Source organism: Ascaphus truei, chromosome 4 (genome assembly GCF_040206685.1).
Source record: "Ascaphus truei isolate aAscTru1 chromosome 4, aAscTru1.hap1, whole genome shotgun sequence".
Lineage (NCBI taxonomy): Eukaryota > Metazoa > Chordata > Amphibia > Anura > Ascaphidae > Ascaphus > Ascaphus truei.
This window is the reverse complement of record NC_134486.1, coordinates 309,377,811-309,403,529: the sequence shown is the minus strand read 5'-3', so window position 1 is coordinate 309,403,529 and position 25,719 is coordinate 309,377,811. Positions and strand designations below refer to the sequence as shown.

At 43.9% G+C, this 25,719-nt stretch overlaps 1 long non-coding RNA gene across 2 annotated transcripts in view; it reads left to right on the top strand.

Moving 5' to 3' along the window:
* The first annotated feature begins 5,260 nt into the window (after positions 1-5,260).
* Positions 5,261-25,719, top strand: part of LOC142492111 (uncharacterized) — a 28,577-nt gene continuing 8,118 nt past the window's right edge. The window contains exon 1 of one of the 2 annotated variants that reach the window (XR_012800748.1): positions 5,261-5,398. This is a non-coding gene — a long non-coding RNA (uncharacterized LOC142492111). The remainder of the gene's footprint in view (positions 5,399-25,719) is intronic. The other variant, XR_012800749.1, reaches the window with a different exon arrangement.

The window sequence follows — 25,719 nt, the reverse complement described above, 5'->3', positions numbered from 1 at the left end:
TCTTTAAGCAAGTGTGTCTTAAGGTGGGTCTTAAAGGTGGCTAGAGAGGGTGCTAGTCGGGTACTGAGGGGAAGGGCATTCCAGAGGTGTGGGGCAGTCAGTGAAAAAGGTTTAAGGCGGGAGAGGGCTTTAGATACAAAGGGGGTAGAAAGAAGACATCCTTGAGAAGAACGCAAGAGTCTGGATGGTGCATACCGAGAAATTAGGGATGAGATGTAAGGAGGGGCAGAAGAATGTAAAGCTTTAAAAGTGAGGAGAAGAATGGAGTGTGAGATGCGGGATTTGATCGGAAGCCAGGAGAGGGATTTCATGAGGGGAGATGCTGAGACAGATCTAGGAAAGAGTAGAGTGATTCTGGCAGCAGCATTTAGGATAGATTGTAGGGGAGACAGGTGAGAGGCAGGAAGGCCGGACAGCAGGAGGTTACAGTAATCAAGACGGGAGAGAATGAGGGCCTGAGTCAGAGTTTTAGCAGTCGAACAACAGAGGAAAGGACGTAGCTTAGTTATATTGCGGAGGAAAAAGCGACAAGTTTTAGAAATGTTTTGAATGTGAGGGGCAAATGTGAGAGAGGAGTCGAGTGTGACCCCTAGGCAGCGTGCTTGGGCTACTGGGTGAATGATTGTAGTTCCAACAGTAATGTGGAAGGAGGTAGTAGGGCCAGGTTTGGGAGGAAGTATGAGGAGCTCTGTTTTAGCCATGTTGAGTGTGTGTGTGTGTGTGTGTGTGTGTGTGTGTGTGTGTGTGTGTGTGTGTGTGTGTGTGTGTGTGTATACATATATATATATATTATAACTTCAAGTTAGAAACTGAAGTTCAAGTCTTTTCTGAATAATCTGTGATCTGCCACTGAAATTGAATGCATTGAGTCCACAAAGATGACTACAGAAAAACATCCCATCTAGTTTATATGTGGTCTCCAGCAGCATACCACACTGTGTTACAGCTCCTCTGTCATTTAAATAAATGTTTTGTTGCACTTTTTTTTTTATGAAGTGTCTGAAGCTTCGCTACTGTGTGGACCTGAGTTTCTGAGTCAGCCAGGATTAAATAGATAGAAGACTTTGTTTATTCCCAGTTACCACAGCTTTAAACTCCAATAAAAAATAAAGCACACAGCCCTCCTCATGAGGGTGCTGAAATGCAAAATGAGCGCTCAGCCCCTTTTCTCTCTCTTGGTGGCATTTGAAAGTGTAAAGCTTTGAATACCAATTGCTTGAACTGGACATATGTGAATCTCTTCTAATCCTACTAATCCTGTCCCCAAGTGCTTCTTTGTATGTGGATGCAGCACACATAGATCTAAGTGAAAGTGGCCATAATCCTGGAAATGTGGAAAAATGACTCAGTGTGAGAGACGGGAGAGGGAAAAGCTCCCTGGCAGAGGGACCTGCTGGATAATCTATTGTATTTAGGAGAATTCAAGGGGGAGACCTGACGGAGCCCTCTCACCTCCCCTGAGCGGCTAGAAGGAAAGGAAACCCACCCAGCAGGAAAACTCCCCCTCAAACAGCTATAGCACACATGAGCAAACCCACAGAACGCAAACAACGTCTCCAAATGGTGGGAAATTCAACCACTGGCAGCTTTCAGCGGTGTGAGCCCAGCAGGTCTGCTGCTAATGGGCTGATTTCATTAATTCCCTACCAGACTTCAGTCAGCGGCACGTAGAGCTGCCTGATATTACACGCTCTCCTAGCAAATCATTTTTGGATCTTCTTATCACTGAAGGATTTAGTATTCTGGCTTTTACTGCCATGATGGCAGTCACTGTAATTATTCATTATTGGTGTGAGGGAGGTCTCTCCTGTTACTTATTACTGTGGGTCAATGGACAACAGGGACAAGAGAATGAACAATTCAATATTCCTAGCAGCCTGCAACGTAAGACATTTGGGTTATTTTAACTCAATCCTCTCTAAAAAGAGATAGTTGAGAGAGGGGGGGAAGTACAGTAAATACTCAGAATCATTTGACAGTAGTTCATTTGCACATGGGTTAATTCCTCTACCTCCCCCTCCCCCCCCCCCCCCCAAAAAACCAACACAATGTTACTTAGAGACCCTAAGCAAATCCCTTTGTCTACAATTGATCCATGTTACTTAACTATGATTAAGTAATCGTTTTGAGGTTTGGCCTACATTTATTGTGTATGAGTGTGACACTGACATTCCCCCTCACTTATGATGGGTTTATTCTGGTATCACTGTTTTCTCCTCAGGTTTCAAACCTTTGCTGTGTAGTGATGCCTGAAGTAAGTCTGGCCTAATCAAGCTTCTCCTGCTACACCCTAGTCAGTTTAAAATGTCAAATTAGTGAACATTTACAACCTTTCTTCCTGTTGCACCAGAGGAAGAGCTTTCCATAATGTGAATGAGAAAAGGCCACATCGATTTATATAGTCTTATCTATAATCTACCTATCGTTTTTCAAACTCTCTCATTTTACATTATGACTCCCTTCTATTTCAGTGCATAGCCCCTTCCGAAAATACCCACTTTATTCTCTTCTCCGGTACTGATGAATCTATCCACTCTCTTTGACTTCCAGGGTGTGTATGAATAAATTCCCATCAATTCATAAAATATATTCATTGATTTATCCTGTGGTTAAAAAATAGGTTCTGATGTATTCTCTATATAGGAACATGTCCACAATCTCACAAATGCTGTTCACCAGACAATCAGCTACAGCTTCTACAGTATGTCTATAGTAAAAAGTTTGTTATTGTTTTTTTTTTTACTGCTTAAACTTGCAGTCTTTAATCCTTTAAAAATTCTGCCATTCCTAAAAATTACTTAAATCAATAAAAGTGTGTGAAGAGGATCCAAACATACAGTAAAACAGGACAAGCCTGGAGTTTATACCTAACGAGAAACATGTGCTTGTCAGTCCTATAAAACTCTGCAGCACAGACCGGTATTGGGTTTTACACGATAAAATATATTTACCAGAAGAGAAAGGGGGGGAAAAAGGGATAAAAGAAATTCAGTGTAGAGATGAAATTCCTTGTAAATATCTGCTTTGGTGTGCAGTGGAAGAAATAAGAAACACATTGCATGACTTACAAATACCTACGTTTATCATGACCATGAAGTAAGTAGTCAGTAAGTAGACTATTGTCCCACCTATATTAGCACACAAGGGGTCAAACTCAAAAGGATCAATATTTTCCTAAAATAGTATGAAGATTATTTTAATTGTGTTTAGATACAGAGAAATGTAGATAATGTACATTGGTTTTTACTTTGTGAATGCAGCTTGTGAAGTGACGATTAGGCCACGTCCATACTGTGAGCGACCGCGTGCGGCGCCAGCAACAGGCTGCACCTCTGAGGCAGGCCATAGAGCGCGCACATGATGAAGCGCGAGTGCACGGCAGCATTTTCAGAAGATGAGAATTTGTTTTTGGCACGCAACGGCCGGGTCCCGTGAGCAATTAGCCAATGGGGGTGGACCAGCCTTGTGACATCACTGCCACGCCTCTGCCATGTCTCCCTGATCTCAGTCCACAGATCGCTCGGCCGACATGCGCTCCGTCGCGCGCCCACTATATCTGAGGTCTTAAGGACTAGATCCCCAAACCTCTGTCAATTCAAGGCTTATAACAGACGTTACCTAAAATAAGAAATGATGTTATGTTACCTGAGGTTAATGCCTATTCTCAAAGCTAATTATATGCAAAAACAACAGATGGAATACATGTAATGAGCATACTGTATGTTTAACATCACGTTATTGTAGCATATAGTAACATTGAATTATCATCCAATAACATTAAGCATGTCTTAGCATTCCTCCAATACAGACCTAGGAGAGGTGTTTAACTCAAGTTGAGAAAAAGAAGGGGGAGAAAGAACAATGGAAATAACACGGTTAGTTAACTTATGCCTTAATGTGGCGTTATACTCATCCAGACTATATAAAAGCCATCCAGGGCCCTGATGCGTTAACCTTAATGGACTTTGCAAGTCATTATCACCAGTCGCCATTATAGTTAACAGGAGACATGACTTAATGTTACATTATTATCCTTGGAAGATGCACGGTTAGGCTTAACGTGACGTTATGTTAGGTTAACATTACGTTGTCACTTAACGTCGCTTTGTGGTTCTGGGCCTAAGTTTTTTCTGGGGTTCTTCAATTTTTTGGTTTCAGCGTAATAACAGAAATCCATGCACAGCACACAATGACTTAATAATGTCAGCTGCTTCAAAACAAAATTCTTAATTTATTCAAATCCCACAAACACATCAAATGACATTCTGCATCTTCCCTTGGGACCTCAGCAGAGAATGGGAGGTAGCAGAAGTAGTAACCATAATGTACTATGTTACTAATAGAACCTTTATAAAAAATATAAGAATAAAAAAGATTATTTAAATGTATTAACATGTCTTTATTACTTAATGCCATCTAAGTTTGGATATATAGGTTGTAAAATAGTAATTACATATAGCATTACTCAGTGGTGTTTCTGCAGGACAAAAGATACAAGAATTATTTTTGCAATTCAATTTCAGCTTTTAAATAAACAAATATAATAGAAAAAGCATTTATCCAGCCCCATTTAGGGGGGGGGGGGGGTGGGTGTGTGTGTGTGTGTGTGTGTGTGTGTGTGTGTGTGTGTGTGTGTGTGTGTGTGTGTGTGTGTGTGTGTGTGTGTGTGTGTGTGTGTGTGTGTGTGTGTGTGTGTGTGTGTGTGTGTGTGTGTGTGTGTGTGTGTGTAAGAGGGGGAGTGGGAGAGGTAGAATGGGAGAGTGTGATGGCGAGTGTGATAGGGGGAGGGACAGTGTGAGAGGAGAGGGGGAGGGACAGTGTGAGAGGGGGATGGAGAGTGTGAGAGGGAGAGTGTGTGTATGTAGGAGAGGGAGTGTAAGGGAGAGAGGGAGCATAAGGGGGAGCGTGTGAGGCGGAGAGGGAGCATAAGAGTGTGAGGGGAAAGGGAGCATAAAGGGGTGAGTGTGAGAGGGGGAGAAGGCATAAGGAGGTATAGGGGGGAGAGACACAAGAGATTGGGGGACATGAGAGATGGGGGAGAGGGTTGGGGTTCCCCAGAATTTCACAATCTAATTCTGGGGTTCCTTAACCAAAACAAACACTGCCTCAGATATTTAAAAAAGAAGAACAACATAACTCCTATCCCCCTCCCTTTTCTTTTGGCGTTGGAGGTTAGAAAGGGGTTACTGTGGGAGGGATTGGAGGAGGAGGAGAGGCCTGTGAGGTATTTAAAGAAGAGAGGTTAGTATCACACCTCTCTGGCGGCATGCAGATCAGCACAAACCAAACAGGAGCAGCAGAAGGCATCCACGAGGAACACCAAAGAAGGCCCCCCAGGAAAAGACCGATGCGGTATGTGGTGGCTCCCGAGGCCATGAGGCAAGTGGCTTCACATCAGGTGATGGTGGGGGTGGATGCGGAAGGGAAAGAAGTTCCCGCAGTTTAAGATGACGCACTGAGGGAGGCAGTTAAGGCTGTGATTATACCTAAAATACCGGCAGCTCAAAAACAAGATACAAAAAACAATTAATGTACACATACCTGTAGCGACGTGTGCGCTGCTTGGAGCTGCAGGGCAGCAGACTCCTGAAGAGATTTTTTAAATTGTTTCTGGCATGCGACGCTCGCGTCATGTGAGCGGTTCAACCAATGAGGGCAAACCGCTCATGGTCCCTTCTCACTGCCTCCTCTCCTTGATCAAGATGCCACTCGGCGGCAGCGTGGGGGTGATGTCACCGGATCGCCCTGCCGCTCAGCAGTATCTGGTATAATCGTAGCCTAAGAGGGGTGCGGAGAAGCACGGGGAGGCTTGTACAGTATCAGCGGCCCTTGCTGCCACGTCGATCACGCCAACTGAGGCCCCTGTGGGGGTGGGGCAGGAAGTGCCTGTCATCCCTGGAAGCAATCCGGAGGAGACGGGAAGGATGCGGGCCCACCTGCCCACCGGTGAGGTTTTCACTGTGTAGGGAGAGAGACAGAGCAGCATACACAGCAGACACATGAGGAAACACTACATGCACAGGGGAGTTGCAGTCAGCACATGGGCTTGTGACCACATGGACCTGATGAAGGGGCCTGATGGGAGGACCGAATCCAGGAGTGGGGTAAGCAGGAGGAGCAGATCTCTTATCCATGGCGTGAGGGATGGGTCCAAGGACAGTCTTTTATTCCTGCCGGTGCAAAACTGGGAACACAAAAGGAGTGGACAGAAAGTCCTTGTAGCAGGAGAGAGGAACCGCACACAGATCTGGATGGTGGGCAAATTCCGATCATGTTAGCTGACTCAGTGCAGGGCTATGGTCAGCAACCAGGAAGATGTAGTGGCTGGGTTCATCCCTGGTCTGCTACTGCAAGGTAACTTAAGAGGGAACATGGGGGGAGTAGTGAGGGAGGAGGTAAGGGGTAGGGAGAGTGGGGTCTGTGGGTCAGTTCAAGAGGGAGGGTTCTTTCCTTTCATTACTAAAGGAAGAGAAGTATAGATGGGGATGGTGCAGTGGCAGAAAGGGGTTGGCGGGATGATGTCAGGGATAGGGGAAGAACAGGAAGAGGTAGGGTACTTCAGTTACAAACAATCAAAGGGGGGTCGCACAAGCATAGGTGGGCTCTATGGCAGGAGGGCCTATGCTAAGCATAGATAGGGTGACAGGGTAATAACATGACAGATACGATGGAACAGGCCCACAGAGTTTGTAGTGGGATAGTGGCCGCTGGAACCAGTACCGAGGCAGTACAGGCAGGCGTGGTAAAACCAATGCAAAAACAAATTTAAAGGGCGCTCCTATATAGAGTGAATACTAATTAGTAGTGAATATTAATACTGGTGTGCACGTGCTGAATACTTGAAAAGGTTAATTGTTTAAAAGCAATACATGCTATCTAGATGAAAGTGTCAAATTCAAAGTGATTAAACTTAGTAAAAATGAATATAATTCAATATAAAAATGAAAATGAATATAATTAAATATAAATAAGTCAGCCTGGGCTGACGTGCTAAATTACTTCCAAAACTGTGGCAATACTTCCCAGGAGCTGTCTAGGATCCTAATCCGTCCTAGTGTACAATAGTGTGTGTGGAGCGTAGTAGTGTCACTGCCGCCATCATTCCGACATCCCTCCGTCACATCCCTTCCGGTTTTCGCAACTTCGGGAAATCGAATGGAGGAGGAGCAGGAACGCGTCTTGCAGGGGCAGATGAGTCAGCAGCAGAAACAGGATACAGACTGTTGGTTGTGACTCCTGACAAAGCTAGACCAGTGAAATGCATATTCTGTGTCCTGTGTCTGCTGCTGACTCATCTGCCCCTGCAAGACGCGTTCCTGCGTGACAGGCATTATCTCCTTAACGTATGCCATATTTATTGTGTTATTTTGTGCGTTAATAATTGTTAGTGGGGGTAATAACGCCTGCTACATCTGTATGTTATACTGACCGATGTCTCTTTATAAGTTTTGTCTCCTGTTTTCTATCCTGTAATGGCAGCCAGTCATCTGTTCAAAACCTTTAGCATCATTAAAACGAAAATTAAACTATCACTAAATTCATAATACTTTGCACTTACTAACTGCAATGATAACAGGAGTAAATATATACTGATTGTGTAAAGTAGTCGTGATTTAGATAAAACATTTTCCACGGTTGTGCTTCGCAAAAACTTCTCAACAAATTGCACATTTAGATATTAGTTACACTTTCAAAAACAAGATTATGCGCGGTCTTTCTTAGATTTGAGTTTTGATCAGGGGGGGGGGGGGATTAATATATTAACATCAGATCATAATATGGAATCAGTTTTCTATATAACAAAAATATTTTTTTCACATACTGTAGCTCTTTTCTCCCAATGGGACTCAAAGTGCTTCACAATTATAGTATATGCATGTGTTACACAACACGTTGGAGATCTATGTTTTCGCCGTTACGTGCACTTATAGTGCACGCGACGACGACAGAGCGACAGTGCTACCAGAAATCTGGTAGTCACTGATATTTGATTTTTGTCGGCAACGGTCTCCCCTTGCGGCCAATTGGGAGCTTCTCCGTGCCTCTGCCCTCCCATTTTATGACATCATCTACCGACGTCGCCTAAACTTCGAAGTACAACTCGTCGCAAAGGCGATGGCAACGGGTGACGTCATCGGTCGCCGTCGCCGGCTGTATAAGCGCAGCCTTACAGTTTTAAACCTTTGTGCTAGACATGTAAACCTAACATCATGTTGGTGTCTAATATTTCACTGACATCAGATTTTGTTTTATTGCAAACTGATTAAATTGACAATTTTCAATGTAGAACCAAGGTGCTGAATGTCACAAACTGAAATGCTGAAATGCTCAGTATATGTGCTGCACAACCTTTCTGATTTATCAGTATATCAACATCTCCATTGCCTTTATGAATTCATATCATGTATATCCCTTAGCTCTTTAAATATCTCTTTTAAGTTTGTATTGTGTTACCCTATTTTGTGAAACAATCCTTTTAATATTTCAGCATTGCAGGGGTGTAATTAAGCCCATAATGCAGCGGTTCTCCACTCCAGTCCTCAATATCCCCCAACAGATCAGGTTGTAAGGATATCCCATCTTCAGCAAAGGTGCCTCTAATTTGGTAGGGTTTGGTGAGAGTGGAAAATGCAGAGCTTCTTACCTTCTCTCCGGCATCTCCTCCTGCTACTCATCTCTGCGACGTTGTGACTTTGTGTTGTCGTGGAACGTGACATGACGGTGTTACATTGTCATGGGTACGTGCAGAGTCGGATTTGAAGATCCGCCACCCCTAGGCACTTACCTGTGGCGGGCGCATCCCTGCTGCCAACCTCCTCCTCCTTCCGAATAGCAGCTTCAAATGATGCTGCGGACGTCACCAATGTGACATCACACGTGTTCGTTGCCATGGAAATGCAATGTCATAACATAATTTGACATCACGTTCTCATGGCAACAAGACACCATGTTACGTTGGTGATACCTGCTGCGTCATTCAACGCTGCGATTCGAAAGGAGAAGGAGGGCGGCAGCAAAGAGGCGCCCGCCACAGTAAAGTGCCTTCCCATCAGGCACTATAGGCCAGAGAGCGCGGCATCTGTATATGGGGGTGGACATTTTTGCCGCCCCAAAATGTTGCCGCCCTAGGCCCGGGCCTATCAGGCCTAATGGGAAATCCGCCACTGGGTACACATCAGCAATTGACCGCATGGTCAAATGATTAAAAGATGCAGGAGGAATAGCTGGAGAGAAGGTAATAGACCATTACAGAGGCCTCACACCCTCCCCCAGCAATCAGTTTAAATGTCGTGGGGAACAGCACAGTGCCTCTGTAAGCGTGGGGCTCGGTGCAACTTTCCTGATGGAACCGCCATCAAGCTGACTCTGGAGCCTCCTGTGCTGGGATATCCTTAAACCCTGACCTGTTGGGGGGTCTTCAGAACTGGAGTTGAGAACCCCTGCAGCATAATCTAAGAGATTTACAGAGTAAATTTTCAGGACAAGTTTATGTACTGCTACTTTCATGTTTTCCAGGTACAGCTAAACCCTGTTATAGCCCGGTGCATGGGGTCCAAAGAATGTGATCGCGTTATATACGGATCGCGCTAATTTTTTTAGAGAAAAGAGTGTGTGTGAGGGTGTGTGTGTGGGGGTGGGGGGGGGGGGAGTGTGTGTGTTTGTGTGTTGAAAACCACTGCAGCAGACTAAAAATATAGAAACAATGTACAATTGTATTGTTTCAAACTTTTATTGATGCAGTGTACAATAAAGTATTTAAGACACCAATAATCGTGTTGTACAGTATTCATAAATATTGTACGATAAACAAAATGTTGGTCCACAAACAAAACCACATACTGTAGATAGAGTACTGTACTCACAACTGCTTTTCTAAGTGTTACATTACAGTTACATTTGTGTTTTAACATTAACTATGGGGCTATAATTCTGAAGAAAAGGGAAAACAGTGTACTGCATTCCGTGTTCATTCAACTACTACGGAAAGCATACATTAACAAACGAACTTGAGAGTAAACTTTAAAGTGATCATTTTTTTAAAAAAAAACTATCGAGGGTTGACTGTTTCATTACATCTCTTTGCTTATTTTTAATGCTTTCAATCAAGCGTTTTAATTGTAAAACTGAAATGGAATCTACGTTTTCTGTTTCAAGAAATGTAAGTCCAGTTTGCAAACCTGCGAGCGTCTCTGCGATCTTAGGTGGCGGCTCTGGTTCCTCGTCCTCATCGTCTTCAGTTGCATCCAAATCTTGCCAGTAACGTTTTGGATTATTTCTGCGTCAGTCATGTGCTCATAGGTAGGACAGCTATTGTCCCTATCTACCAAAGATTATATCGTGGCCCCACTTTCCCTATCAACGAACGGTTCCAGTATTCTTTCTGCATTGGCCATGTCATTTTCTGTGAGGTCATCATTAATGTAGCTTTCAAAGTTGACTGGATCCGGTGACTTCTTCTTCTTTAAAGCCCTCAAAGTCATTCTCTTCATCACTGTCACTACTGTAGCTACCTGGAAGTTAGCCGGTACCAGACTTGCACCAGTTACGTTTCTCCAACATTTAGAAATGCACATTTTTGTGATTGGTTTCCATGCTTCACCACCAATGTAAAAAAATTATTTTAGGCTTAGCTTCTTTAAAAATGCAGTAACAGAATCCTCACTCTTGATTATTCGCTGTATCCGCGTCTTTCAGAAGTTCATTGTGGCTGTATTTTTGATGTGGTGTTCTTGGGCAAGTAGCTGACTCGTATTTTGCCATCTCTGCTTATTAGGCTATCGGCAGACGGATGCGCAGGGCAGTTATCTAGCAACAACAGAGCTTTGGTATCCGACCTTTGTTGCTGTAAGTGTTTACATACCTCGGGTACGAACTGCTGATGAAACCAGTTTTCGAAAATGCTGGAAGTCATCCATGCATTTTTACTAAAGCTGTAGGAAAAAGGCATAGAGGCATAGAGGCCATATTCGCATGGTGGAAGCACCGTGGTGATTTAAACTTGCCTAAACAAAGTGGCTTCAGTTTGGGATTTCTTGTTTGGTTAACACAAAAAAGTACGGTCACTGTCTTTCATTTGTTTAAAGCCTTGTTTTCGCTGTTCTTCATTCTTACAAGCCAGAGTGGTATTCGGTAACATTTTGTAACACAGTCCGATCGCAGTTACCATCTTCAATTATCTTCTGAAGCTGGACAGGGTACAATCATGCACCTTCATTGTCAGATGAACGTATCTCTCCTGATATAGCAATTTTGGTTATTCCATGTTGCCTTTTAAAGTGATTTAGCCATCCACTACTAGCCACGAAAGAGGTTGACTCATTTCCGTGAAGTTTGTTGTGAAACTTTTGGCTTGCGTTTGCAGATGGGGTCCAGACAGAGACGGGCCTTCGGATCTTTCTTGGACAAACCACTGAAACACAGCCTTATCCAACTGGCTGTCTTGAGGTTGCTGCAAACAATTCGGTTTCAGTCCATCGTATGTTTCTATGGACTTAGCTGCATCACAAAGTTTCTCCTCCTTTTTCCATCCACGAACTGTAGACTCGTTCACTCCTGGGTCTCAAGCACTTGGGTTTGCTGGACTCCAGATTTTATTCTATCAAGCGCAACAATTTTTTCTTCTAAAGTAAACTTCTTCTGTTTATTTGAAGTTTCCACCATTTCTATCTGCAGGGGTCTTCCCTATGCCCTTTCCTGTGGTTAAAAACCTGAGGCTTTGGGGGTGGGAGGGGAGGGTTTAGCAATGGAACTGGAGGGGTTAAATACCTGAAGCAGGGGGTTAAAAAATGGAACTGGAGGAGTTAAATTCCTGAGGCTTTTCCTGGCTCTCAGACAGCACAGTTGGTGGTAGTATCAGACTGACAGAAATCCCCCTGAACAGAGAGCGTCAGAGCTTTTTTTATGTTTCACTTTCGGGCATTGTTTTATATTTTAGCACTGTATTATGCTGTTATTGTGTTGCCCTGTGTGTTCTGGTCTTAATTTACAAATACACTGCGTCAGAGCGACGCATCGCCATTGTAACCGGCGTCAAATGACGCCACGGGGTCATGTGACGTCGCGTTGCCATGGCGACGTGACTTTACATGACCCCACAACATCATTTGACGCCGGAGCCAAAGAGGGGGGGATGGGACGCAGGCAGCAATCTCCCTGCCACCTGGCACATGACAAGCCCTGGTCAACAGGAGAGGATAGAAAATGGCATGGTAGGAGATCTGCTGCTTATTATTGGGAGCCACGCTCACATCACGTTATAAGCGGATTCGCGTTGTAATGGATCGCGCTATAACAGGGTTGAGCTGTATAAGGTACACTGAAACCAAGGCCATGTTAAAGACATAGCTTATGATCGTTGACCATTTATTAAATTGTTCAATTCACCCGAGAAACAGGAAAACGATATTGATTTTATTATCACTTTAATCATGGGTTTTCATGTGCCAAATTAAAGCAATGTTCCAGCTGCTATAGCTAATGAACTTCATGATCAAACAAGATCTTCCTAATTAGTAAGTTAATGAGGACAAGTTCGCATGAATGTTTAAGTCAGTAATTTTATGTTTCAAAGAAATCTTGAAACAGAACAAAATTAAAAGTTATGGCTAAAACAGTATTTTTATGCTTACTTTTCTTTGAATAAAACAAGACATTTACAAACTTTAAGTCAGAAAGTGAGCCCACCGTGTGTGGTAATATTTCATAATTAGAGTAATCTTCTCCTATACTGTATGTAAAATGTTAAGTTTGAGTACAGAAAGTTTCTATTTACAAAAGTTACTATTTACAAACTGAAAAATGTGAATGACATTTTTTTCTTTTAAAACAATGTTTAGGAAACAAGAAAAAGATCTAATAAGTGCGGCTAATCCTTTTTCTACCTGTATACTTGTTAACTTTAGACTTAACCATAAAAAAAGGAAGTATATTTAAATATATATATATATATATATATATATATATATATATATATATATATATATATATATATATATATATATATATATATATATATATATATATATATATATATACATACATGTAGAGGTATCAGTACCGTGTTAGCCGAGCTTCAATAATCAAAAAATAAATAGATGATACCGTTCTGTGGCTAACGAAATGCTTTTATTTGTGCGAGCTTTCGAGATACACTGATCTCTTCTTCCGGCGATGTTACAATGAATGAAGCAAGGATAACTTAAAAACAGTGTCTCTTGGAATGTTATCTGTGCTGTTCCTTCCCCCGGTGTGGATGTGTTTTATGGCTAGAGGTGTCAAAGGGTAACTGAAAGCAAGTGAAGAAAGAGTGTGTATGTGTATCAGTGTGAATAAAAATGAATGGAGAGCCCACAGTATAAACAGTGCTCTACACAAGGTGTGAGAGGGATATAAATGGTGTGGGTGGGTGTGGAAAGGTGAGAGTTTGTAGCACAACTAAAAGTGTGTGTGGATACTGTGTGGTCCCTATTGGTGTATATGGATGGAAAAATAAGGAGTATTAGTATGTGTGAGAGACAGCTGTGTGTGCATACATATAGCACAGTATGTACAGACATGGCCTTTAGCGCTCATGGGAAGAGAGTTCGCTAGTGTCAGTAATGACTCATAAAATTTCGATCTCTGTTTAGGCCACTGCTAAGTGTCCCGAACAGTTGCATAAATTTGTATTCATGCAACCGTCTCTCTTTCGGGGTTTTAAGATTACCTTTGAGTATGGCAACCCTCAGATCGTTCATCTTATGGCCAGAGTCAGAGAAATGTTCGCCAACAGGACTGTCTCTTGTTCCGCGTGTGATGCTGTGGCGATGCAGGTTCATTCTCTTGTTTAGCCCCTGTCCTGTCTCACCTATGTAGTAGCAGCCCCCTGGGCATTTCATGCACATGATGAGGTACACGACATTGCTGGAGGAACAGGTGAACCCTCCTCTGATTTTGTATTCCCGATTCTTGTGTGGTATTTTTATTGTGTCCGCTGTGTAGAGCATTGCGCAGGTTTTGCATCTTGGGTCCTGGCATGGTTTTGTCCCGCATTCAGTTGTACTGCTGAATACTTTACTCCTCACCATAATTTTCTTGAGATTATGGGGTTGTCTGTATGATAATAAGGGTGCTTCAGGGAAGACCTGTTGCAGTCTTGTATCTTCCTGGAGGATGGGTTGTAGTTTCCTGGCGATCTTGCGTAGGGCTCCTAGGTGTGGGTTATATGTGACCACCAAAGGAACCCTGTCGCTTGTCTCCTTCTGTTTGTATTCAAGGAGATCACTTCTTGGTATTCTGGTGGCTTTGTGAATTTGCTGGTCTACAATTCCCCGGATGAAGTACATTTTCTAGACACCACCATTACTATAAAGAACAACCAACTACAGACTTCTGTATACCGCAAACCTACAGACAGAGCCAGCTATTTGAGGGACACCAGCTTCCACCCGACACACACCAAACATGCAACCATCTACAGTCAAGCCATACGATACAACCGGATATGCTCCGACACAGCAGACAGAGACCAGCGGATTAAAGCCTTGAGATCAGACTTTATAAACCGTGGATATAACCACAGAATTGTAGACCAGCAAATTCACAAAGCCACCAGAATACCAAGAAGTGATCTCCTTGAATACAAACAGAAGGAGACAAGCGACAGGGTTCCTTTGGTGGTCACATATAACCCACACCTAGGAGCCCTACGCAAGATCGCCAGGAAACTACAACCCATCCTCCAGGAAGATACAAGACTGCAACAGGTCTTCCCTGAAGCACCCTTATTATCATACAGACAACCCCATAATCTCAAGAAAATTATGGTGAGGAGTAAAGTATTCAGCAGTACAACTGAATGCGGGACAAAACCATGCCAGGACCCAAGATGCAAAACCTGCGCAATGCTCTACACAGCGGACACAATACAAATACCACACAAGAATCGGGAATACAAAATCAGAGGAGGGTTCACCTGTTCCTCCAGCAATGTCGTGTACCTCATCATGTGCATGAAATGCCCAGGGGGCTGCTACTACATAGGTGAGACAGGACAGGGGCTAAACAAGAGAATGAACCTGCATCGCCACAGCATCACACGCAGAACAAGAGACAGTCCTGTTGGCGAACATTTCTCTGACTCTGGCCATAAGATGAACGATCTGAGGGTTGCCATACTCAAAGGTAATCTTAAAACCCCGAAAGAGAGACGGTTGCATGAATACAAATTTATGCAACTGTTCGGGACACTTAGCAGTGGCCTAAACAGAGATCGAAATTTTATGAGTCATTACTGACACTAGCGAACTCTCTTCCCATGAGCGCTAAAGGCCATGTCTGTACATACTGTGCTATATGTATGCACACACAGCTGTCTCTCACACATACTAATACTCCTTATTTTTCCATCCATATACACCAATAGGGACCACACAGTATCCACACACACTTTTAGTTGTGCTACAAACTCTCACATTTCCACACCCACCCACACCATTTATATCCCTCTCACACCTTGTGTAGAGCACTGTTTATACTGTGGGCTCTCCATTCATTTTTATTCACACTGATACACATACACACTCTTTCTTCACTTGCTTTCAGTTACCCTTTGACACCTCTAGCCATAAAACACATCCACACGGGGGAAGGAACAGCACAGATAACATTCCAAGAGACACTGTTTTTAAGTTATCCTTGCTTCATTCATTGTAACATCGCCGGAAGAAGAGATCAGTGTATCTCGAAAGCTCGCACAAATAAAAGCATTTCGTTAGCCACAGAACGGTATCATCTATTTATTTTTTGATTATTGAAGCTCGGCTAACACGGTACTGATACCTCTACATGAAAATATGGAAGATACCACATTGTACCGCACCCAAATGAAGCTAAAGGATTTACTGAAAAAACAGGCACAACTAGACAGCGATATCATCTTCCTCAGCAAATGCAAGAAGGAGCATCTGATCCCAAAAGGACTCGTCCTCAAAAACCCACTTGCTACCACATACAACACAAAATTCTCCCAACAACTGTGCACCAGGAACTCAGAAAGATTAAGGAACCATCTCATCAGCATCTGTTACAGCAACAGGAGAAAGACAAAGGTGACAATAGACAGCATCCTGGAGACAGGAGAAATTCACACAGACACATGGAGAGGACTCCAAACATTCCATGAAAAACTCCTGAAGGGTCTAATTAGCAATAAGGAAAAGAAACTGCACAGACTGAGGCTAAGAATGAGATACTCTGCAGCAGCCAGCACAACAACTAATAATACAAATATTGACAGTCACCAAGAGCAGGACTGCACTGTTAACCTCTCAGATTACACACCTAATCAAGCAGAGTCCTCAGTATTATCAAAGGGTCTCACATTCTGCCCTACCAAGCCTATGGACAAGATTGAGCTGTGCAGTGACCTAGAAGAATACTTCAGAAGGCTGCGTCTTAAGGAGTTCTTCCATGACAGACACAACCAAGATTATGCCAACACTGCAGAAGGAGAGCCGCTGCACATGAGCAGGGAGAAGCAAAAATCAAACTGGATCCCACAAACTGGGCGCAACCCCACATTGGACCGGTACATTGAAAGCTTCAGACACAGCGCCAAAACCACCATCCTGGACAAAGTAAGGAAACAAACATATAATCTGACACAGATGGAGAGGAGAGCCATAGAATCGCTAAAGGCCAACCACAACATAACAATCAAACCTGCAGACAAGGGAGGAGCAGTGGTCATAATGAACACCACAGACTACCTGCGGGAAGCACACAGGCAACTCTCTGATTCAAAGTACTACACCCAACTGCAGGAGGATCCAACTAAAAAATACATGCGAGAACTCAACAGGATCATTAAAACACTCCCGATCCACACAAGAGAACAAATTCTGGACCTGATACCAGCTAACCCAAAACCTGGCACATTCTACATGCTCCCTAAAATTCACAAAGAGGGTAACCCTGGGCGCCCTATTATCTCTGGATCTGGCACACTTACCGAGAATATTTCTGGCTGGGTGGAGGGCATTCTAAAACCACTTGTCAGGAACACACCCAGCTATATCCAGGATACCACCGACCTGCTAAACAAACTGAATGCCATTGGCCCCCTCCCTACAGGAACACTACTAGCAACTATGGATGTAGAGTCACTTTATACAAACATCCCCCACGAGGATGGGATTTCAGCCTGCAGATACTTTCTGGGATCGCAGGAGCCACTCACAGAGACAGTGACTAAATGCATTGAATTTATTCTGACCCATAACTACTTCACATTTGGAAATGACACATACCTCCAGACAACCGGGACCGCTATGGGTACTCGGATGGCGCCACAGTATGCCAATCTGTTCTGCGCAAAACTGGAAAGTGACTTTCTGTCCACCTGTCACTTGAAACCCCTTACATACCTTCGCTACATCGATGACATCCTCCTGATTTGGACCTCTGGCGAACAGGACCTCCTACAGTTCTATGACAACTTCAATACTTTCCACCCGACCATCAACCTCAAACTCACCCATTCCCCGGATGAAGTACATTTTCTAGACACCACCATTACTATAAAGAACAACCAACTACAGACTTCTGTATACCGCAAACCTACAGACAGAGCCAGCTATTTGAGGGACACCAGCTTCCACCCGACACACACCAAACATGCAACCATCTACAGTCAAGCCATACGATACAACCGGATATGCTCCGACACAGCAGACAGAGACCAGCGGATTAAAGCCTTGAGATCAGACTTTATAAACCGTGGATATAACCACAGAATTGTAGACCAGCAAATTCACAAAGCCACCAGAATACCAAGAAGTGATCTCCTTGAATACAAACAGAAGGAGACAAGCGACAGGGTTCCTTTGGTGGTCACATATAACCCACACCTAGGAGCCCTACGCAAGATCGCCAGGAAACTACAACCCATCCTCCAGGAAGATACAAGACTGCAACAGGTCTTCCCTGAAGCACCCTTATTATCATACAGACAACCCCATAATCTCAAGAAAATTATGGTGAGGAGTAAAGTATTCAGCAGTACAACTGAATGCGGGACAAAACCATGCCAGGACCCAAGATGCAAAACCTGTGCAATGCTCTACACAGCGGACACAATACAAATACCACACAAGAATCGGGAATACAAAATCAGAGGAGGGTTCACCTGTTCCTCCAGCAATGTCGTGTACCTCATCATGTGCATGAAATGCCCAGGGGGCTGCTACTACATAGGTGAGACAGGACAGGGGCTAAACAAGAGAATGAACCTGCATCGCCACAGCATCACACGCAGAACAAGAGACAGTCCTGTTGGCGAACATTTCTCTGACTCTGGCCATAAGATGAACGATCTGAGGGTTGCCATACTCAAAGGTAATCTTAAAACCCCGAAAGAGAGACGGTTGCATGAATACAAATTTATGCAACTGTTCGGGACACTTAGCAGTGGCCTAAACAGAGATCGAAATTTTATGAGTCATTACTGACACTAGCGAACTCTCTTCCCATGAGCGCTAAAGGCCATGTCTGTACATACTGTGCTATATGTATGCACACACAGCTGTCTCTCACACATACTAATACTCCTTATTTTTCCATCCATATACACCAATAGGGACCACACAGTATCCACACACACTTTTAGTTGTGCTACAAACTCTCACATTTCCACACCCACCCACACCATTTATATCCCTCTCACACCTTGTGTAGAGCACTGTTTATACTGTGGGCTCTCCATTCATTTTTATTCACACTGATACACATACACACTCTTTCTTCACTTGCTTTCAGTTACCCTTTGACACCTCTAGCCATAAAACACATCCACACGGGGGAAGGAACAGCACAGATAACATTCCAAGAGACACTGTTTTTAAGTTATCCTTGCTTCATTCATTGTAACATCGCCGGAAGAAGAGATCAGTGTATCTCGAAAGCTCGCACAAATAAAAGCATTTCGTTAGCCACAGAACGGTATCATCTATTTATTTTTTGATTATTGAAGCTCGGCTAACACGGTACTGATACCTCTACATGAAAATATGGAAGATACCACATTGTACCGCACCCAAATGAAGCTAAAGGATTTACTGAAAAAACAGGCACAACTAGACAGCGATATCATCTTCCTCAGCAAATGCAAGAAGGAGCATCTGATCCCAAAAGGACTCGTCCTCAAAAACCCACTTGCTACCACATACAACACAAAATTCTCCCAACAACTGTGCACCAGGAACTCAGAAAGATTAAGGAACCATCTCATCAGCATCTGTTACAGCAACAGGAGAAAGACAAAGGTGACAATAGACAGCATCCTGGAGACAGGAGAAATTCACACAGACACATGGAGAGGACTCCAAACATTCCATGAAAAACTCCTGAAGGGTCTAATTAGCAATAAGGAAAAGAAACTGCACAGACTGAGGCTAAGAATGAGATACTCTGCAGCAGCCAGCACAACAACTAATAATACAAATATTGACAGTCACCAAGAGCAGGACTGCACTGTTAACCTCTCAGATTACACACCTAATCAAGCAGAGTCCTCAGTATTATCAAAGGGTCTCACATTCTGCCCTACCAAGCCTATGGACAAGATTGAGCTGTGCAGTGACCTAGAAGAATACTTCAGAAGGCTGCGTCTTAAGGAGTTCTTCCATGACAGACACAACCAAGATTATGCCAACACTGCAGAAGGAGAGCCGCTGCACATGAGCAGGGAGAAGCAAAAATCAAACTGGATCCCACAAACTGGGCGCAACCCCACATTGGACCGGTACATTGAAAGCTTCAGACACAGCGCCAAAACCACCATCCTGGACAAAGTAAGGAAACAAACATATAATCTGACACAGATGGAGAGGAGAGCCATAGAATCGCTAAAGGCCAACCACAACATAACAATCAAACCTGCAGACAAGGGAGGAGCAGTGGTCATAATGAACACCACAGACTACCTGCGGGAAGCACACAGGCAACTCTCTGATTCAAAGTACTACACCCAACTGCAGGAGGATCCAACTAAAAAATACATGCGAGAACTCAACAGGATCATTAAAACACTCCCGATCCACACAAGAGAACAAATTCTGGACCTGATACCAGCTAACCCAAAACCTGGCACATTCTACATGCTCCCTAAAATTCACAAAGAGGGTAACCCTGGGCGCCCTATTATCTCTGGATCTGGCACACTTACCGAGAATATTTCTGGCTGGGTGGAGGGCATTCTAAAACCACTTGTCAGGAACACACCCAGCTATATCCAGGATACCACCGACCTGCTAAACAAACTGAATGCCATTGGCCCCCTCCCTACAGGAACACTACTAGCAACTATGGATGTAGAGTCACTTTATACAAACATCCCCCACGAGGATGGGATTTCAGCCTGCAGATACTTTCTGGGATCGCAGGAGCCACTCACAGAGACAGTGACTAAATGCATTGAATTTATTCTGACCCATAACTACTTCACATTTGGAAATGACACATACCTCCAGACAACCGGGACCGCTATGGGTACTCGGATGGCGCCACAGTATGCCAATCTGTTCTGCGCAAAACTGGAAAGTGACTTTCTGTCCACCTGTCACTTGAAACCCCTTACATACCTTCGCTACATCGATGACATCCTCCTGATTTGGACCTCTGGCGAACAGGACCTCCTACAGTTCTATGACAACTTCAATACTTTCCACCCGACCATCAACCTCAAACTCACCCATTCCCCGGATGAAGTACATTTTCTAGACACCACCATTACTATAAAGAACAACCAACTACAGACTTCTGTATACCGCAAACCTACAGACAGAGCCAGCTATTTGAGGGACACCAGCTTCCACCCGACACACACCAAACATGCAACCATCTACAGTCAAGCCATACGATACAACCGGATATGCTCCGACACAGCAGACAGAGACCAGCGGATTAAAGCCTTGAGATCAGACTTTATAAACCGTGGATATAACCACAGAATTGTAGACCAGCAAATTCACAAAGCCACCAGAATACCAAGAAGTGATCTCCTTGAATACAAACAGAAGGAGACAAGCGACAGGGTTCCTTTGGTGGTCACATATAACCCACACCTAGGAGCCCTACGCAAGATCGCCAGGAAACTACAACCCATCCTCCAGGAAGATACAAGACTGCAACAGGTCTTCCCTGAAGCACCCTTATTATCATACAGACAACCCCATAATCTCAAGAAAATTATGGTGAGGAGTAAAGTATTCAGCAGTACAACTGAATGCGGGACAAAACCATGCCAGGACCCAAGATGCAAAACCTGCGCAATGCTCTACACAGCGGACACAATACAAATACCACACAAGAATCGGGAATACAAAATCAGAGGAGGGTTCACCTGTTCCTCCAGCAATGTCGTGTACCTCATCATGTGCATGAAATGCCCAGGGGGCTGCTACTACATAGGTGAGACAGGACAGGGGCTAAACAAGAGAATGAACCTGCATCGCCACAGCATCACACGCGGAACAAGAGACAGTCCTGTTGGCGAACATTTCTCTGACTCTGGCCATAAGATGAACGATCTGAGGGTTGCCATACTCAAAGGTAATCTTAAAACCCCGAAAGAGAGACGGTTGCATGAATACAAATTTATGCAACTGTTCGGGACACTTAGCAGTGGCCTAAACAGAGATCGAAATTTTATGAGTCATTACTGACACTAGCGAACTCTCTTCCCATGAGCGCTAAAGGCCATGTCTGTACATACTGTGCTATATGTATGCACACACAGCTGTCTCTCACACATACTAATACTCCTTATTTTTCCATCCATATACACCAATAGGGACCACACAGTATCCACACACACTTTTAGTTGTGCTACAAACTCTCACATTTCCACACCCACCCACACCATTTATATCCCTCTCACACCTTGTGTAGAGCACTGTTTATACTGTGGGCTCTCCATTCATTTTTATTCACACTGATACACATACACACTCTTTCTTCACTTGCTTTCAGTTACCCTTTGACACCTCTAGCCATAAAACACATCCACACGGGGGAAGGAACAGCACAGATAACATTCCAAGAGACACTGTTTTTAAGTTATCCTTGCTTCATTCATTGTAACATCGCCGGAAGAAGAGATCAGTGTATCTCGAAAGCTCGCACAAATAAAAGCATTTCGTTAGCCACAGAACGGTATCATCTATTTATTTTTTGATTATATATATATATATATATATATATATATATATATGGGAGGTTGCGGTGGCGTCTGGAGAGGCGAACCGGTTGCCAGGAGCTTTGTGGCACACCCGGCTAGCAGGGGCTGCCATCTTGGATTGCACGCGCATGCGCAGAGCCACAGTAGCAGCAGCCATTAGGGAAATAGACTCTGCATGGGGAACTATAACCCCCAGCAGCCTCAGGGGCTGAAGTCCATGCCGCGCAACAGCCAATAGGGCTGCAGCTTCCCCTGCAGGGGGGTATAGATACATTTTGTGTGCTGCAGACACGCCAGTCGGAGCTGGGACACCAAGGGTAGGGTGTGCGTGTGCAGGGTATCAGTGACCCCTGCATTAGACCAGAGACCCCTTAGTCCCCAGCTAGGCCCCAACTCGCTACAACTTGTGGTTGCTGCAGGGACAGGCCCATTAGTTAGAAATACTGCCCCTGTAGAACCAGCATAGGGACACAGCCAGGATGCGTTGGTCAGGGACCAGACCAGCTGCTATCTATTAGAGACATTCTTCATGGTGGCACCATCCACGCGGGATACCACCCAACGTGTAGGCAGAGGCTACGCTACCATCACTGGGATCAGTGGATCCGTTTCTTCTTCTGGCAATACCCGAGTGCAGGAGCACCTGGGCAGGAACTCCGAGTGCACCAACTTTACACACATTAGTGGGACAGGGCTGTCCCACACATTTGGGTGGGTTGCTTCTTGTGGACACCAGGGTGTTTGGGAGCCCAAGGGGCCCCTCATTCCGTTGGGGGTATAACCCATCAGGTGGGGACATTGGTTGGAGGACATTGAGAGGTTCGGCCCTGCGAGGCCTGAGTGGTTCTGTGTGATCATTATTATTGCATGTGTTCAGTAAACTTGTGATATCATACCAGGGTGTATTTCTTATATTGTCCTGCACGGGGTTATCCCACATTGTTAGGATCCCGCGAAGGTGGAGGCGCTGTCACTAACGTCAGATCAGGTACACCCCAGGCTCCCAGCAGCGGAGGTTCAGGCCTCCTGTGAGCCGTAAGTAAAGCAGCACATACACTGTAGCCACCATATCTCCCATGGGGTGGAGGAAAGTGCGTTAAATATATCAAATGGATTTCTTAATATCATATTTTTTTGTCTTGCTCAAATTACTCCTATGACTGTAACCAAAGTGTTTAGTACATTTCTAATTATAATGCTGTCCTTCACTGTCCTAAACCGAATCACACTGGTTAACGCTCTGCTTTCAGTTTCTATTTTACCAGCACCTTCCCCCACAGCTTCTAGTGTCTGTCTTTTGGTAACTTTCAGATTCCCAATACTTCTTTTCTAAGATATTTTCCTTCTCCAGTAAAATCTTGTACAGTACATTAGAGGCACCTTTCCTCACATCCCCACTAATACCGAATGCAACCTATCCGGCATAGTGTAAAGGAAATCTAGTGTGTGTCAGGTTTATTCTAAATATGTGAAAAAGTTTCAGGTTCATCATGCATTGATTCAGACCTTAGCTAAAACTTTGATAGATACATTTTTATATATATATATATTTTTTTAATTATTATTTTTAATATATATATATATATATATATATATATATATATATATATATATATATATATGTGTGTGTGTATTGAGGTTATGACAGTGGCTTTCTCAAGGTGAGCATAGGTAGCCTCGCTGGCACTCAAGGGGTTAAGGCCGACTTGAAGTATACTGGAATGTATGCTTGAATAAAAAAAATGATGTTATATTTTATGTATTTGTATTTACCATCGTACAGTTCTATTAGCCTATAGGGCTGCAAGCCATTCCTATCAACAACACCCCGTTAGGTGTGGCAGTGCTAATTTAACATGGCATTAAACCTATTCTAATGAGTTACCTATCAACTATTGTTAATTGAATATAATTAGCTGTGTGGATTGACGTTAACCTCAGGGAACATAACGTCTTAACGGAGCTTTATGGATCTGGCCCTTAATGTTCCTGCAACTTGCCCTCCATGTTATTTAACTATAACAAGTCATTATGCAATTATTTATTACAATTCTGTCTATAGATTTAGCCACTAATGATGTATAATATCAATAAAAAAAAATTGTAACCGTCCCTGAAGCTCCACTCCTTTCGTCCTCTGTGAACCTAACTCTCTCAAACCATCCCCCTCCTCTAATATACTGTACTCCTCCTCGTGGTCCCATGGCAATCCCTTAGGAGGGGGTTAGAATCTCCCCTAACTAAACTCAATGTTGCTCTCAACATTACATACAGACACATATATAAATTTGGTTATATACAGTCTGTAATAACATAATATCTCCACACAATCATATTCAAGATTGTGCACTTTATCTTATCTTATCTGGGCTTAGCTTCCGGCGTGCACCAGCATGAGAGAGAGGCCCGGAGTCAGAAGCTCAGCATGGGACAGGCAGTGAAGGAAGGTTTTTTTAATATATATATTTATTTAGGGGGTGGGCATTTTTTATATTTATTTGGGGGTGAGGGAGGTAAAATGTATTTGGGGAGTGAGGGGATTTATATGTATTTGGGGCTGTTTTTTTTTAAATATGTATTTAGGGTGTGTGGGGTTAGTATGTATTTGGGGGGATGGGTTCTTTTTTATATGTATTTGGGGAGGGGGAGTTTGGTATGTATTTGGGGAGTGGGTTTTTTTTCTTTGTGTTTGAGGTGTGGGGGGGGGGTTGTATGTATTTGGAGGTAGGTTTTATTTTATATGTATTTTGGGGGTGGGGGAGTCGGTTTGTATATATTTGGGGGTTGGAGATATTTTTTAACGTATTTGAGGGATGGGAAGGTTTTTTGTATTGGTGGTTGGTATGTATTTTGTGGGGGGGATTGTGTGAGGGTGAGAGGGAATGAGTGTGAGGAGGGAGAATTAAGTGAGAGTGGGTTAATTGACAGAGGGTGTGGGAGAGGGAGAGGAGAGAGGCGGTGTAAGGGAAGGAGTGAGTGAGGAAAAGAGGGAGTAAGAGTGAGAAGCAGAGAAGAGAAATACATGTGAGTCGGGGGCACAGAGATTGAGTGAGAGTGGGGAAATTGATGGAGGGGAGAGTGAGGTAGAGAGGGAGTGAGACAGAGGGGAGATAAATACATGGTAAGAGGGGGGAAATAGAGGGGGCTCGCAAAGTGTGAAATGGGGGGACAGAGGAGACTCGCCAGACCACTGACGCGAGGAATGCGGCCCAGTCATAACTATAGTCATGGGCCCTGGGAAATCTGCCTGCAGCCCTGATGACACTGGTTGGTACAGTTCCCCAGGCCTGCTTGGACCGCCTGGGACCCACACCCAGAAACCTGTGTTACAGCCTGTTGAGGAAGTAGAGCTGCCTTTCTGCAAGATGCCATAGTATCCAGAGGAATTTCCTGGAGTCTCCTGAGAATTCCCAAAGCTCAAGATGAGGACTTTATATTTTGTTCTTTATAGTTATAGGTTGTAATGTTTAGCACTGGAAGTTAACTTAGCTAACCAGTTGGAC